General features: G+C 43.0%; 1 pseudogene; it reads left to right on the top strand.

Annotated features, from left to right (window-relative positions):
* The window catches only part of LOC130492911 (lysine-specific demethylase 4C-like), a 117,578-nt pseudogene extending 108,199 nt beyond the window's left edge, over positions 1 to 9,379 (top strand).
* Positions 9,380 to 12,311: the final 2,932 nt, after the last annotated feature.

Consider the following 12,311-nt stretch of genomic DNA (forward strand, 5'->3'; position numbering starts at 1 on the left):
TGCTTGGTGTAGAATTCAGCAGCATTAGGGTAGACTCTGCAACCCTCCCATCAGGAGATATGTTACACCTCTTCTCTCAGTCACAAAGCTGCTGGGCATGATTATCCCTCCCTTTTATGGATTAAACCTCTGTTGGATCAACTATATAGACTTCCTGATAGTAAGAATGAACACCAGAGGGATTCTCCAGCTGTGAAGTTCATACACTGACAAATTAAATGGTGAACATGCAGCCCATATCTCATTTGTTTGGAAGACTGCTCCAGAGAACAGGGCTGTGAATCGAAGATCATGCAACGTTTCTAATTCTTACGTTCCAAGGGAAGGACAGAGTATGTATTTATTGCCTGAAAAGCTTTATTTCATTTCATGAACAAAAGAAAGGTTTTTTTATCACCACCTCCCTCTCCTAACTAGTGCAAAATATATCCCTTTCCCATTCTGAAACATTTTGAGGGTCAGAAAAACACACACACTAATACTTCCCTGCTATTCAGCAATACATGCTGGTTCAGCCCACTGGAATGACAAATGCTGGGAGATCTCTTGCAAAGTAACTTGTCAACCTTCCAATCTATTTCAAAGGAGTTTAGCAATCATCTTCAGAAAGGAGTTCTAATCTTATTAAGATGGGAACTGATTTTCTTCATCTTGATATAAAGAGTTTCACAGCATACACATCCAATAGTATCAGTGGGATGGGAAGTATAGCTACTCAGGCAATATTATTAGTCTGGAAAACCTGGGGCTGCATCCGTTTACGCAGCTCTTGTTATTGGCACCTCAGATTATCCTTGTCCAAATAAGTCATACACTGATTTTTAATCATGCCTGAGCTTCCATGAGAGGGGGCTACATTCACAGGACACACAGGAGCATACAGATTAATGGCTGGTGGAAAAAACTTTAAGAACCATTAATACGTTGTCTCTGTGAAAGCTGTTCTTCCTCACTTTGAACAAAGCTAAAGGTAAAGGTCCCTTGTGCAAGCACCGGGTCATTCCTGACCCATGGGGCGATGTCACATCCTGACGTTTACTAGGCAGACTTTGTTTACAGGGTGGCATTTTCCTCATTAGGATTAAGATCATTTTCAGGCAATGCCTCCTGCAGCACTTAAATGTAAATATTTCATTTCTCTCCTGTTTGTTTGCCCCCTTATAAGTGAGTATTTTCTTTGTATTAGGGAAATACACCACTGATGTTGAATGCAATGGTTTTGTGCTGATAATCTTCTCTTTTTTTCTAAAGGGAAGTTGCCAATTGCCAACAAATGGTGTAGGGACACACCTGTGCTGTTATTCAATATCTAGGAGAGAATTCTTCATTTCTAGAAATTAAACCTGCTATACTAAATTTAGTGTTAAAATTGCCAACTGCCTGGAGAGAAAACTTACTGTCCCTTGAATAGGAGGTTAATAGGATATTAATTTACCTCCATCCCATGAAAAAGCTTTTATGAAAAGGATGAGGTTTTTCTGCAGGCCTGTTTGCAACCCTATTCATTGTGCATGTGCCACATTTAGATACCGTGTTGTTGTTCCCTGGTTTGTAGATGTATTCAGTTCTCGCCCCTCTTGGATGCACACCTTAACGTTTGCAAGGGGGTTGTGTGTCAGCAGCTGCAGTGGAAGGGGACACTAGCAGAGGATCTGTCATAGACAACAGCAGTGACACTTCAGCTAACCCTGGTTAGTACTGAGCAGAAGAAGGCATCAGTAAACCAGTTCTGATAATTTCTTACCTTGGAAAACCCTGTGAAGAGACAATCCATAAAGAAAAAAAAACGAGATAGGGCTGGAAGATGGAACCCCCAGGTCAGATGGCACTCAATCAGCTACTGGGGAAGAGCGGAGGACAAATATGAGTAGTGCTGTTCTTAATGATGCAACTGGATTAAAGGACTGCAGTTATTGATGTGAATGGATGCAAAAGGAAAGTCCAAAGCTGTTTAGTACATATAATAGGAATGTGGCACATGAGAAGTATAAATAAGGCAAACTTGAAATTGTAAAAAGAGAAAATTAGGAAGCAGACTCAGCTGGCGAGGGGGACGGCTTCTTAAATACCTAGCTGGAGGAGCCAAGTGCAAAAGCTCAGGTCTGAGCCTGCCTGCTGGCCCCGCCCCTATTGAGCCAGGGCCTGATTGGTCCAATTGGAATATAGGGTGGGCCAGGAAGTTAGGCAGCAGGTGCATGAAGGCTTCTTGGAGATATCACATTTCTCACAGACAGTAAATTATATGACAAGGCTCTTCTTTGAAGGGGATGCCTGTGTAAAACTCAGATTACATTTTCACTTATCATGTCTTGTGTTTTTGAAGCATGATGTTATTTTGTTTTTGTACAATTAGCCCACCCAGAGGCAGGCAATGGCAAACCACCTCTGAACGTCTCTTGCCTTGAAAACCCTCGGGATTGCCATAAATCAGCTATGACTTGACAGCATAAACCCACATTAGGAGTGTGGGTTTTGGTTTCACTGTTTTTCACACGAGAGAAGAATGTGTTATCATTACAAGATAATCAAGTTGTGCAGATCAGTTTCCAACTTTATCTTCTTGCTTACTAATAGAAATATGTGTTGTTGATGTTTTGAAACAGAGTAGAGATTGCCTGAAGCTGGGCCCACCTGCCGAGGGAGACGTTGTTCAAGTGAAGTAGCCTGATGGAAAACTTTACAGTGGAAAATATCTAGGAACCAATGTGGCTTACATGTATCAGGTAAGTTTGATTGACAGATGTCTATGTCAGAAACCTTTGTTGTTTTTCACCCCAGGTTCATTATATTTGTAGGGTTATATTGGCTGTGCTAGTTGGAAAGCTTTATAACAGGGATAAGTCCCTGTCAACTTGTTAAGATGATTTTCTCTGGCCTGTATGACAGTTCCTATGATTCTGTGCAGTTCTTTCACGTGGAGAGTATTTCTTAGCTTCACCTTTACCTTGAGAAGCTGGGACTCTGGCTTAAAAAAAATTACTTGGTCATACAGATTCTTCTAGGTCAGCCAGGGTGAGTTGCTTGTTCTTACAGATTCCTTATCTGTAAAAGCAGCATATCAACTTGGGTTTCCAGCTACTTGGACCATAATTCTAAACTATATAAGCAAGAAATCTCATTACCCATACTGGAATAGTACAAAAGCTTCAGACATGCAGACCTGTAATGCATTTAAGCAATCAAATTTTATAGGCTTAAGTCACTATGAGGTGGAAAAAAATCAGTCAAAAATCAGTCAAAAAACCCAAAAAATTAGTCCCAGCCCGAACAGCCCGGGAGCCCAGCAGCATCCTCCCCCCTGCCTCGCTCTCCACCTCATTCCCTCGCCCTCTTTCTGGGCTTCCTCAGGAACCCAACAGGATCCTCTCCCCCCCTTTCTGAGCTTCCTGGGCCACTCTGCCCTGCGAGCCCAGTCAGCTGCCTTTCCCTGTTGTCTTTCTCCCTTTCTTTCTCTCCCTCCCCTTCCTTCCTTCCTTCCTTCCTTCCTTCCTTCCTTCCTCTCTCTCTCTCTCTCTCTCTCCCCCCTCCCCCTTCCTCTCCTGTTTCACTCTTTGTCTCTCTCTCTCTCTCTTTATTTCTCTTTCTCTCTGGCCATTTATTCATGATCAATTTTGATGCTCTCTCAAAGCTCTTTTTTTAATGTGATTTTAAAAATGCCTATTCACAGTCCTGAAGCAAAAGGAGAAATTCCACCCCCACCATTCGCCTGCGCCTTTGTTCTGTTTGCATAGTCATTAGCATGTGCATAGCTAACATGCTACTGTTGTTTTGCATGGTTCCTTGAGGAGGATTCTTTGCGGCAAACGCAAAGATAATGTTAAGTGGGCTCTTTAGTAATGCGAAGCAGGTCTATGCTGGCTTCGAAGTCACTTCCGGGGTGACAGTTAAGCATGAAAAATTCAAAAAGATATGCAGAACATGCTGCTAATTACCATGAATAAATGGCCCCTGTCTTTCTGGACTGGGAGAGGGCTGCTGGCTTACCAGTTAATTCAGTAAACAGAGGTTAGCCTGCTGTAAGATAGTTGCAAACAAAACCAGCAGTCAATTAGCCAAAAACTAAATCCTTATGGTGACTATCCACAAAGAATATGCAAATTCAAATGTCCTTGATATTATATATTCATGACAAATTTCAAAAATTGTCCATTGTAGGTACAAACAAGATTACAAAATAGCAAATACAGTAAGCCGTTAACATTCACAGTAAACTACTCTCTTGAGGGCAGTCTTTAACGTTACGCATTGAAATCCCGCGTTCTGGTAATGCTCTCAGCGTTGGTAACTTGCGGTTCCGATGTTCTCCTTGTAGGATGAGGTGCAGTTTGCAGTTTACAGGGGTCCGGTTATCACCCTGTTTCAACCTTGTAGGCCTTCCTCAGGGACCAACGCTAGCTGTTCAGTAACCTAGCTGTTCAGTAACCTGCTCTTACCAGTTAAGGCTGCCAGGCCTCCTCTAGTCCAGGTCTGGACTGATGAGTTTGCTGCAGGCTTACTAGCCAAGGGAGCCACACACACACACCCAGTCCAGATCTGGAATGGTAAGTTTGCTGCAGGCTCGCCAGCCAAGGTAGCCCTCCCCCCAGTCCAGATTTGGGCTGGCGAGCCCACTGCAGACTTGCCAGCCACCCACCCCCCGGTTTAATTTAAAAAAAAAAATTAATGCCAGCGACTAGATACAAACTTTACAGAAGACATGCAAAGACAATTAACGATATAATTTTTTTACTTAAATTATAACCATACTTAAAACAATAACAATAAGACTGTTAAGTAAAAGAAAATACTGTAAGAATGTTATTGTTGTAAGCTTGTTGGTTTTTAAGTAAAAATCAATATCATTAATTGACTTTGCCTGTGTCTTTTATAAAGTTTGTATCTCCAGTATCTGGCATTACATTTTATGGCATTTATTTATTTACACATGGCCTGGCCCGACCAAGTGACATTTATGTCATATCCGGCCCTCCTAACAAATGAGTTCGACACTCCTGACTTAATGTATACTTTTATGACATTTTACTTCTATCCAGCCCCATATTTTTACAGTAGCCATAAACAGCTGTGGATTAAAGCTGGCTTGGAGCAGCATCTTGTACAAATTATGCTCCTCTCTTCTGGTGTCTGGCCTCTTACACATGAGCATTTCCAGTGTTATTTGTAGTGTTGTGATAAAAACTCATGAACTCATTTTCATAAGAATTGCATGTATCCTGTCTTTGATAGCAGGATTCTAGCATATAAGGCTGTAAAGCAGGGGTGGGGAACCTTTTTTCTGCCAAGGGCCATTTGGATATTTATAACATAATTTGAGGGCCATACAAAATTATCAACTTAAAAATTAGCCGACCAAGCCCCAAACAGGCAGCTGCCCCAGATGACCCCCCTGGTGCGGACAAGCAGGCAGGCATCCAATTAGTGGCACATTCTGTCCCTGCCCCCTTTAACCCCCCCCATTGTTGCCACTTCTGCCCCCAGCCCTCTTGTACAGAGGGAATATGTTTCTCCATGGCCCGGGTGGGAAAGGGTTAACACAGTTTCTTGGGAGGTCCTAGAGGCTCCATAGCTAACGACTCTTCTGCAAGGGGGAGAAAGGGTTCCTTTTCTCGGCAAAACAAACTCACATCTGCCTTGAATAGAGGCTATTCCTGTCTGTGGGAGGGGGCGGATCGCCAGTCTTAGTTCCTTCTGAGCTAGAGATCTGCTGGGGGAGGTCCCATGGTTAGTAGGCCTCCTAAGGGCCCATTCGGCACGGGAACGCCCCCTTTTGCTGGCGAAAAGTTAAGCCAGGTCTCAACCTGGCGCAGCCCATTGACCGCCATGCAAACGCTCCGGACCCTAGTCTCTGCGCCATGCCCAAGCTCCGTCCCTCGCCACCTGGCACCTTTGGAAGTTGACTAGAGGCCAGCCAATAGGGTCAGGAGAGAAAGTGGCGGCACCCCACTGGAGGAGGGGCCTTGGAGCCAGATTTCTCTTTCAAAAGCCGCACTTCGCGGCCGGCGCTCACTTGACAGGTAAGCCTCGCATGGGCCAGCATGCTGCCAGTCTGTGCCGGGGGTCGGGACTTTGCCGATTTTTTGCTCAAACTCCCCTCGGGGGGGGGAGTGGGCATGGCTCTCATTCAAAGTGCTCTCTCTGGGGGTGGAGTGCATTGCTCGATCTCAAACTCCCCTCTTGATGGGGAGAGGGCATGGCTCTTGCTCAAAGTGCCTTCCCCACCCATCGCCATGGCGAGGCCTGCCTCCCCGCAGTGTTTTCCCTCCCCCGGAAGTTGAGTGCTGATCTCAGCTGGCCTTGCCTCACCTCAGGCTGTGCCACAGCGTCCCTGCGCCACGGCGTCCCAGTGCCGCCGCTCTGCTCCTTGCCCTCTCACTTCTTTTGCATCTTTTTCCTTTTTCTTGGTGGCTTACACCACCTTGAATCCCCTTAGGAGCCCTACCAGCGGCGCCATTGCTGCGCCCCAGCCGGCCGCAGCGGCCTGCCTGCAGTCTCAGGAATGGGCTGAAAGTGACATAGAATGCAACTAGTACAATTCTAAAGAAGGATCGATTTAAGCAATTATTGTGACCTTTGTAAGTATGTTTGCTTTGATCATGTTGAGATGTAGTAGTAATTGCAAGCAAAATCAGAGCTGAATTTTTGAGGGAAAATTTGAGCCCTAAGCATTTAGTGCCTTAGCATTTTGCTTGTGTGTTCCTTTTTAATATGCATGTGTGAGCTTATGAAGATGACTAAATTATCCATGTACCTAATTAAATGCTTTCTAGCAATTTCAATTAAACCACCAATTTATGATGTCCTAATGCAAGAAAATCACATGGAGATAACTAAATAGCAAATGTTGCTGACATATTATCGTGGTAGTGCTTGTTAATATTATGTGTATTTATCTCTTGGGGCTGAAATAAATTAATATGGTCAGTGACAGACAAAGGACGAAGATAGATGGAATCACATTCTAGCTGTATCTGAAGAAGTGAGCTATGGCTCGCAAAAGCTCATACCCTGCAAGAAATTTTGTTAGTCATTAAGGTGCTACTGGACTCTTGCTCTTTTCTACTGCTATTGACAGTCTAACACGGCTACCCATAGTGATTGACAAAGTTACTGGTCTACAGTTCACCCACTGAAGCCCGATTCAGATTTGGATTCATTAGAGATAACCTGTTGACTCCCTATGTCATAACCCCTTACTGAACAACCATGTCTTATTATTAGGTATCAACAGTTTGGGAATGGTTTCTAGCACAGTAACAATAGAACTTGACTTCCAATTAGTTGGGAAGGCAGATATGATTGAATTGTCTGTGGAAGAGCTTAAAAAAATGGCAAAAACTTGGTTTCACCAGATTGCCTTGGCTGCTTTGTCTTACCCTACTGAAATGTGATTTTTTTACCTGTTAGAAAGAATACTAAAAATGATCTCCCATTATAACAGATCTAAAAAAGGATAGCGAAACAAGCTTCCACTAGATTGTATACTATTGGTGATGTCTACCAGTTTGAATCTTTGAAGCCATTCCTTAGTAGGCCAAGTAGGATTTATGGAAGTTGCTAGTTATATAATAGCTGGCAATATAATATGATTTCTATATGATTTAACAAAGCACATATTCATTATATGTATTTTGATTATTTCTCATAGTCTTGTTGAAGTGTAAAGCAATTATTTGTTTAGAAAATTTGCATGCCGCTTGAAGCAGCTTACAACTAAAGTAAGATAAAACAAGATCAGCCAAGACAATAAAAATGAGTCAGTAAAAACAAATCACACCTACAAACAAAACAAGCCAAGTCAATCAAATGAATAAATAAAATGTCAATAAAAACAAGAAGAGTTGGTTTTTATAACCTGCTTTACCTTTAAGGAGTCTCAAAGCGGCTTACGATCACCTTTCCTTTTCCTCCCCACAACAGACACCTTGTGAGGTAGGTGGGGCTGAGAGAGTTCTGAGAGAACTGTGACTAGCCCAAGGCACTCAGCAGGCAACATGTGAAGGAGCAGGGAAACAAACACATTTCACCAGATTAGAGCCAGCTGTTCTTAACCTGTACACCATGCTGGCTCTATATAAAACAGAGTGACCTAAAATGGTATTGATAAAACAGTCCTTTGGCAGGGAGCAGACTATAAAACAGCTTTAAAAAGATTGAACCACTCCATTAAAAGCCTGTCTAAAGAAAAGTGAGACAGATGGCAGGCAACCCCTCCAGGACATGCTGACTCCTGAGCACTTGAATAGCTTTGCCGTTGACCACCAGTGCCTCAGTCTTGTCTGGACTGAGCTTCAGTTTATTGACCCACATCCATCTCATTATCTTCTTCAGGCACCTGTTCAGCTCTTCAACAAACCCATCTGACACAGCTGATAAGGACATAGAGAATTGGGTGTTATCACCCATATTCTTTTTATACAGGTGTCTGTATTATGTGTAATGGGGCACTGGTACTTATACACATCTGCCCTGGGAGGTTTCATGTCTGCACTTTGGACATGACTTTTGAATAGAGACATATGCCTGTTGGCTTTATGCTCATCTATGGAGGGGTTATGCCTTCCTACTTTATTATAAAACATCAAATATATTAAAGGTACTTGGTTAGGAACTCAAGAGTGCAATTGTAGATAATGCTGAGTCAATGTCTGAAAGGTGAAAGGTCATGTCAAAAAGTAATTTATAACTTCTGGAAGGTATAGCTAGTGCAGCAGTAGATTAATTTAGCATTCCCCACACCTAGCTGCATTTCATTTCTCATTTTCTGCTAAAGAGGTTCATGCTGGATTAGATCTAAACTGGAGCACGATAAAGCTTTTCATCTTCTGAACCAACCATTTTAAAGAAGTTCCATCAGATTCAATATAATTCTGTTAACTGGCATTTCCTTTAGTATCACTCATACCTTCCCCCCTTTTGACATAAGCCTTCCGCTACTTTGAAAACACTTGTCACTTGGAAAATTAGAGACAAAGGTATCAAGGTATTTTAACATGCTATGTAATATTTGTGTATGCAGGCATTATTCAGAATGCCTAGGATTTTTGTTTTTGCTGTTGTTCCTGGTTTGTACTTTTGTAATTTTTAGTCTAGACTAGTTTGCCAGATTTCATGCAGTTACTATTTCAAGCCTATATAACAATATATTGGATTTATATGAAAGTTCCAAGAAAATTCTCCCTAGGATGTTTCCAAGAACCAACTCAAGAAACATCTGTTTGGCTACCCATGATAGCCCATGTGAATAATATAATAAATATAATTTGATCAATTCCCTTTTTAAAAAATTAGGTCAAGTTTGAAGATGGTTTTCAGATTGCAACAAAGAGAGAAAAAAATGTACACTCTTGATGAAGAGCTGCCTAAAAGAGTGAGAGCCTGATTTGTAAGTATCCATGAAGAAGTTTGCTCTAGAGACTGGGCAAAATACCACCAAGCCAACATCTGAAGAGCTTTACAATTATCACAAATAATTGACATGAATAGAGAGGTAGTTAAGAAGTACCTGGCTGCATCAGATGAATACAAATCCCCCGGGCCAGACAGTATGCATCCAAGAGTGCTCAAAGAACTTTCTAGAGAGCTTGCAGAGCCTTTGTCCATCATCTTCCAGACCTCTTGGAGGACCTCTTGGAGATGTGCCACAAGACTGGAGGAGGGCAAAAATTATCACAATTTTCAAAAAAGGGAGGAGGGATGAACCAGGAAACTACAGGCCAGTCAGTTTGACCTCTGTCCCTGGGAAGATACTGGACCAGATATTAAAGGGATCATTCTGCAAGCATCTGAAGAACAACTTGGTGATCTAGAAAACTCAGCACAGATCTGTCCCTAACAGGTCCTGCCAGACCAACCTCGTTTCCTTCTTTGATCGAGTGACCAGCTTACTAGATCGAGGGACAGCAGTTGATGTTGTTTACCTGGATTTCAGTAAAGCTTTTGACAGGGTTCCCCATGATGTACTGATGGGTAAACTAGGGGACTTTGAACTGGACCCTAGGATAGTTAGGTAGACAGGGAACTGGTTGCAGAACTGCACTCAAAGAGTAGTTGTCAATGGCAATTTCATCTAAATGGAGCAAGCTGTCCAGTGGGGTGCCTTTTCAATATTTTTATAAATGATCTGGATGAGGGTGTGGAGGGACTACTCATTAAATTTGCAGATGACACCAAACTGGGAGGAGCAGCATTGAACACACAAGAAGACAGAGATAGAATTCAGTGAGATCTGAACACACTGGAAAAGTGGGAAGATGTGAGCAAGATGCAGTTTAATAAGGATAAGTGCCGAGATCTATATCTAGGTAACAAAAATGAGTGACATGTATACTGGATGGGGGATACACTTCTGGGTAGCAGTGTGTGTGAGCAAGATCTTGGGGTATGGGTGGACCGTAAGTTAAATATGAGCAGCCAGTGTGATGTAGTGACAAAAAAAGCTAATGCGATCTTGGGGTGCATCAACAGAGGCATAACATCCAAATCGCAAGATGTCATAGTTCCGCTGTACACTGCATTGGTCAGGCCACACCTGGAGTATTGTGTGCAGTTCTGGAGGCCTCACTTCAAAAAGGAAGCAGACAGAATCGAGGCCTCACTTCAAAAAGGATGTGGATACCACGCTTTGCCTACTATCATCTCTAGATGAGCCCTTCTCTTTTTCAGGGGAAAAACAGGCAAAGTAGGCATTGAGCCTTTCTGCTTTCTCTCTGCCCTCTGTCAGAGTTTCTACATTTTCACCCAACAGTGGGCCCATGGCCTTTTCCCCCTTGTGTCTGCTCCTCACATATCTGAAGAAGCTTTTCTTGTTGTAGCGAGCCTTCCTGGCCATCATCAGTTCCCATTGAACTTGGCCTCTCTGATGGCTAACCTATAGTGCTCAGCAACCCGCATACACTCTTCTTTCTTGAACATTTCCTTTTTCTCCCTTAGTTCATCATGGACTACCCTTCCATTGTGTACTGGCCGGGCAGGCAGGCTGGGCTGCTATTGCAGCATGGTGCTGAGGGAGCTGAGGGAGGGAGTTGCAGGAAGCGAAGGGAGGAACCAAACCAAGGCTTCTGCAGCTGGCTGGATGCACTAAGCAGGAGAGACAGCAGGGAATTCCAAGTCCAATAAACAATTCCAGATGTCAGGCCAGGGCTGGTACTTATCAGGGTCGAGGCGGCAGCATAGTCAAATAAGCAGTCCAAGGTCAGGGTTACTGGCAAGTCAGTCTGTCGTTATCCAAAGGCAGTCTGGGTCTAAGGCAAGCAAGGGAATTCCGAAGTGTAGTATCACTGAAGCCGGAGATCAGTATGTTGCTTGGTTCAGCTTTGGTTCATTTCTTCTGTTCCTTAAATCAGCCGGCTCTCAGAACGAGGTCTGGCCATCAATCACTGTCATCTTCCACAGCTGCAACCTCTCACCTAGCCTGAATTCTCGCAGACCGTCTTCTTTTGCTCATTAGAGCTCTAAGTCTTTTCCTCCTGTGCGCTCCTGGGGAGGATTCCTCCCCATCTGATAGCCAGCTTCCCGTGGGGGTCTGTAAATCCTTTGCCTGACTCGGCATGGTCGTCTCTGTTGTCTCCTTTGATCTAACAGCTGGTTCAGGAGGCTTGTCGGCTGCATTCTCTGGAGAGACTGCTAATTACTCTATCTCGCCCTCTGAGCTCTCGAAATCAGGTGAGACCATGACACATTGCTCCTTTCCCTTCCAGCAGTCTTGCCCATGGAATGATTCTCATCATTCCTGTAACTGCTGTTCATCGAGTGGTCTTCTGTACAGGCACACATCCCTTCCCTTGTCATGTGTCCATTAGGGTGGGAAGAGCCATTAGGCTCGAACATGGAGTGAGGGGAGGGGAGATAAGTGCTCTTAAAGATACAGACCTCGCTAGAAGCTTGCTAAAAAATCTCTGTAGTCGGCCTGCGCAAGTGCAGTTCCAAGTGTGCCTGCACAGAAAACCACTTGATGAACAGCAGTTACAGGTAAGTGCAACTCTGTTTTTTTCATGTGTGGACCTGGCTAAAACTCAGTCTAAGTTTTTAAAAAATATATTTTGTTGAACCACATCAGTTAACAAACATGAATGTTTATAAGAATACATATGCTATTATATTATTGTTTTAGTTAAATAAAACTATTTAAATTGTTATTATTAAGGTAATGATTATTTTTCTCCTTCCAATAAAGTACAACAGAAAAGTTGTCCAAATATGAACAATTAACTTATTAAACTGGACAGATAATTTCATAATTATCTGTCTACGAATTTCTAATAGTATCAGTAATTTTTGATATAATTGTAAAAACTACTCTGAAAATTTATTAT

Source organism: Euleptes europaea, unplaced genomic scaffold (genome assembly GCF_029931775.1).
Source record: "Euleptes europaea isolate rEulEur1 unplaced genomic scaffold, rEulEur1.hap1 H_2, whole genome shotgun sequence".
Classification (NCBI taxonomy): domain Eukaryota; kingdom Metazoa; phylum Chordata; class Lepidosauria; order Squamata; family Sphaerodactylidae; genus Euleptes; species Euleptes europaea.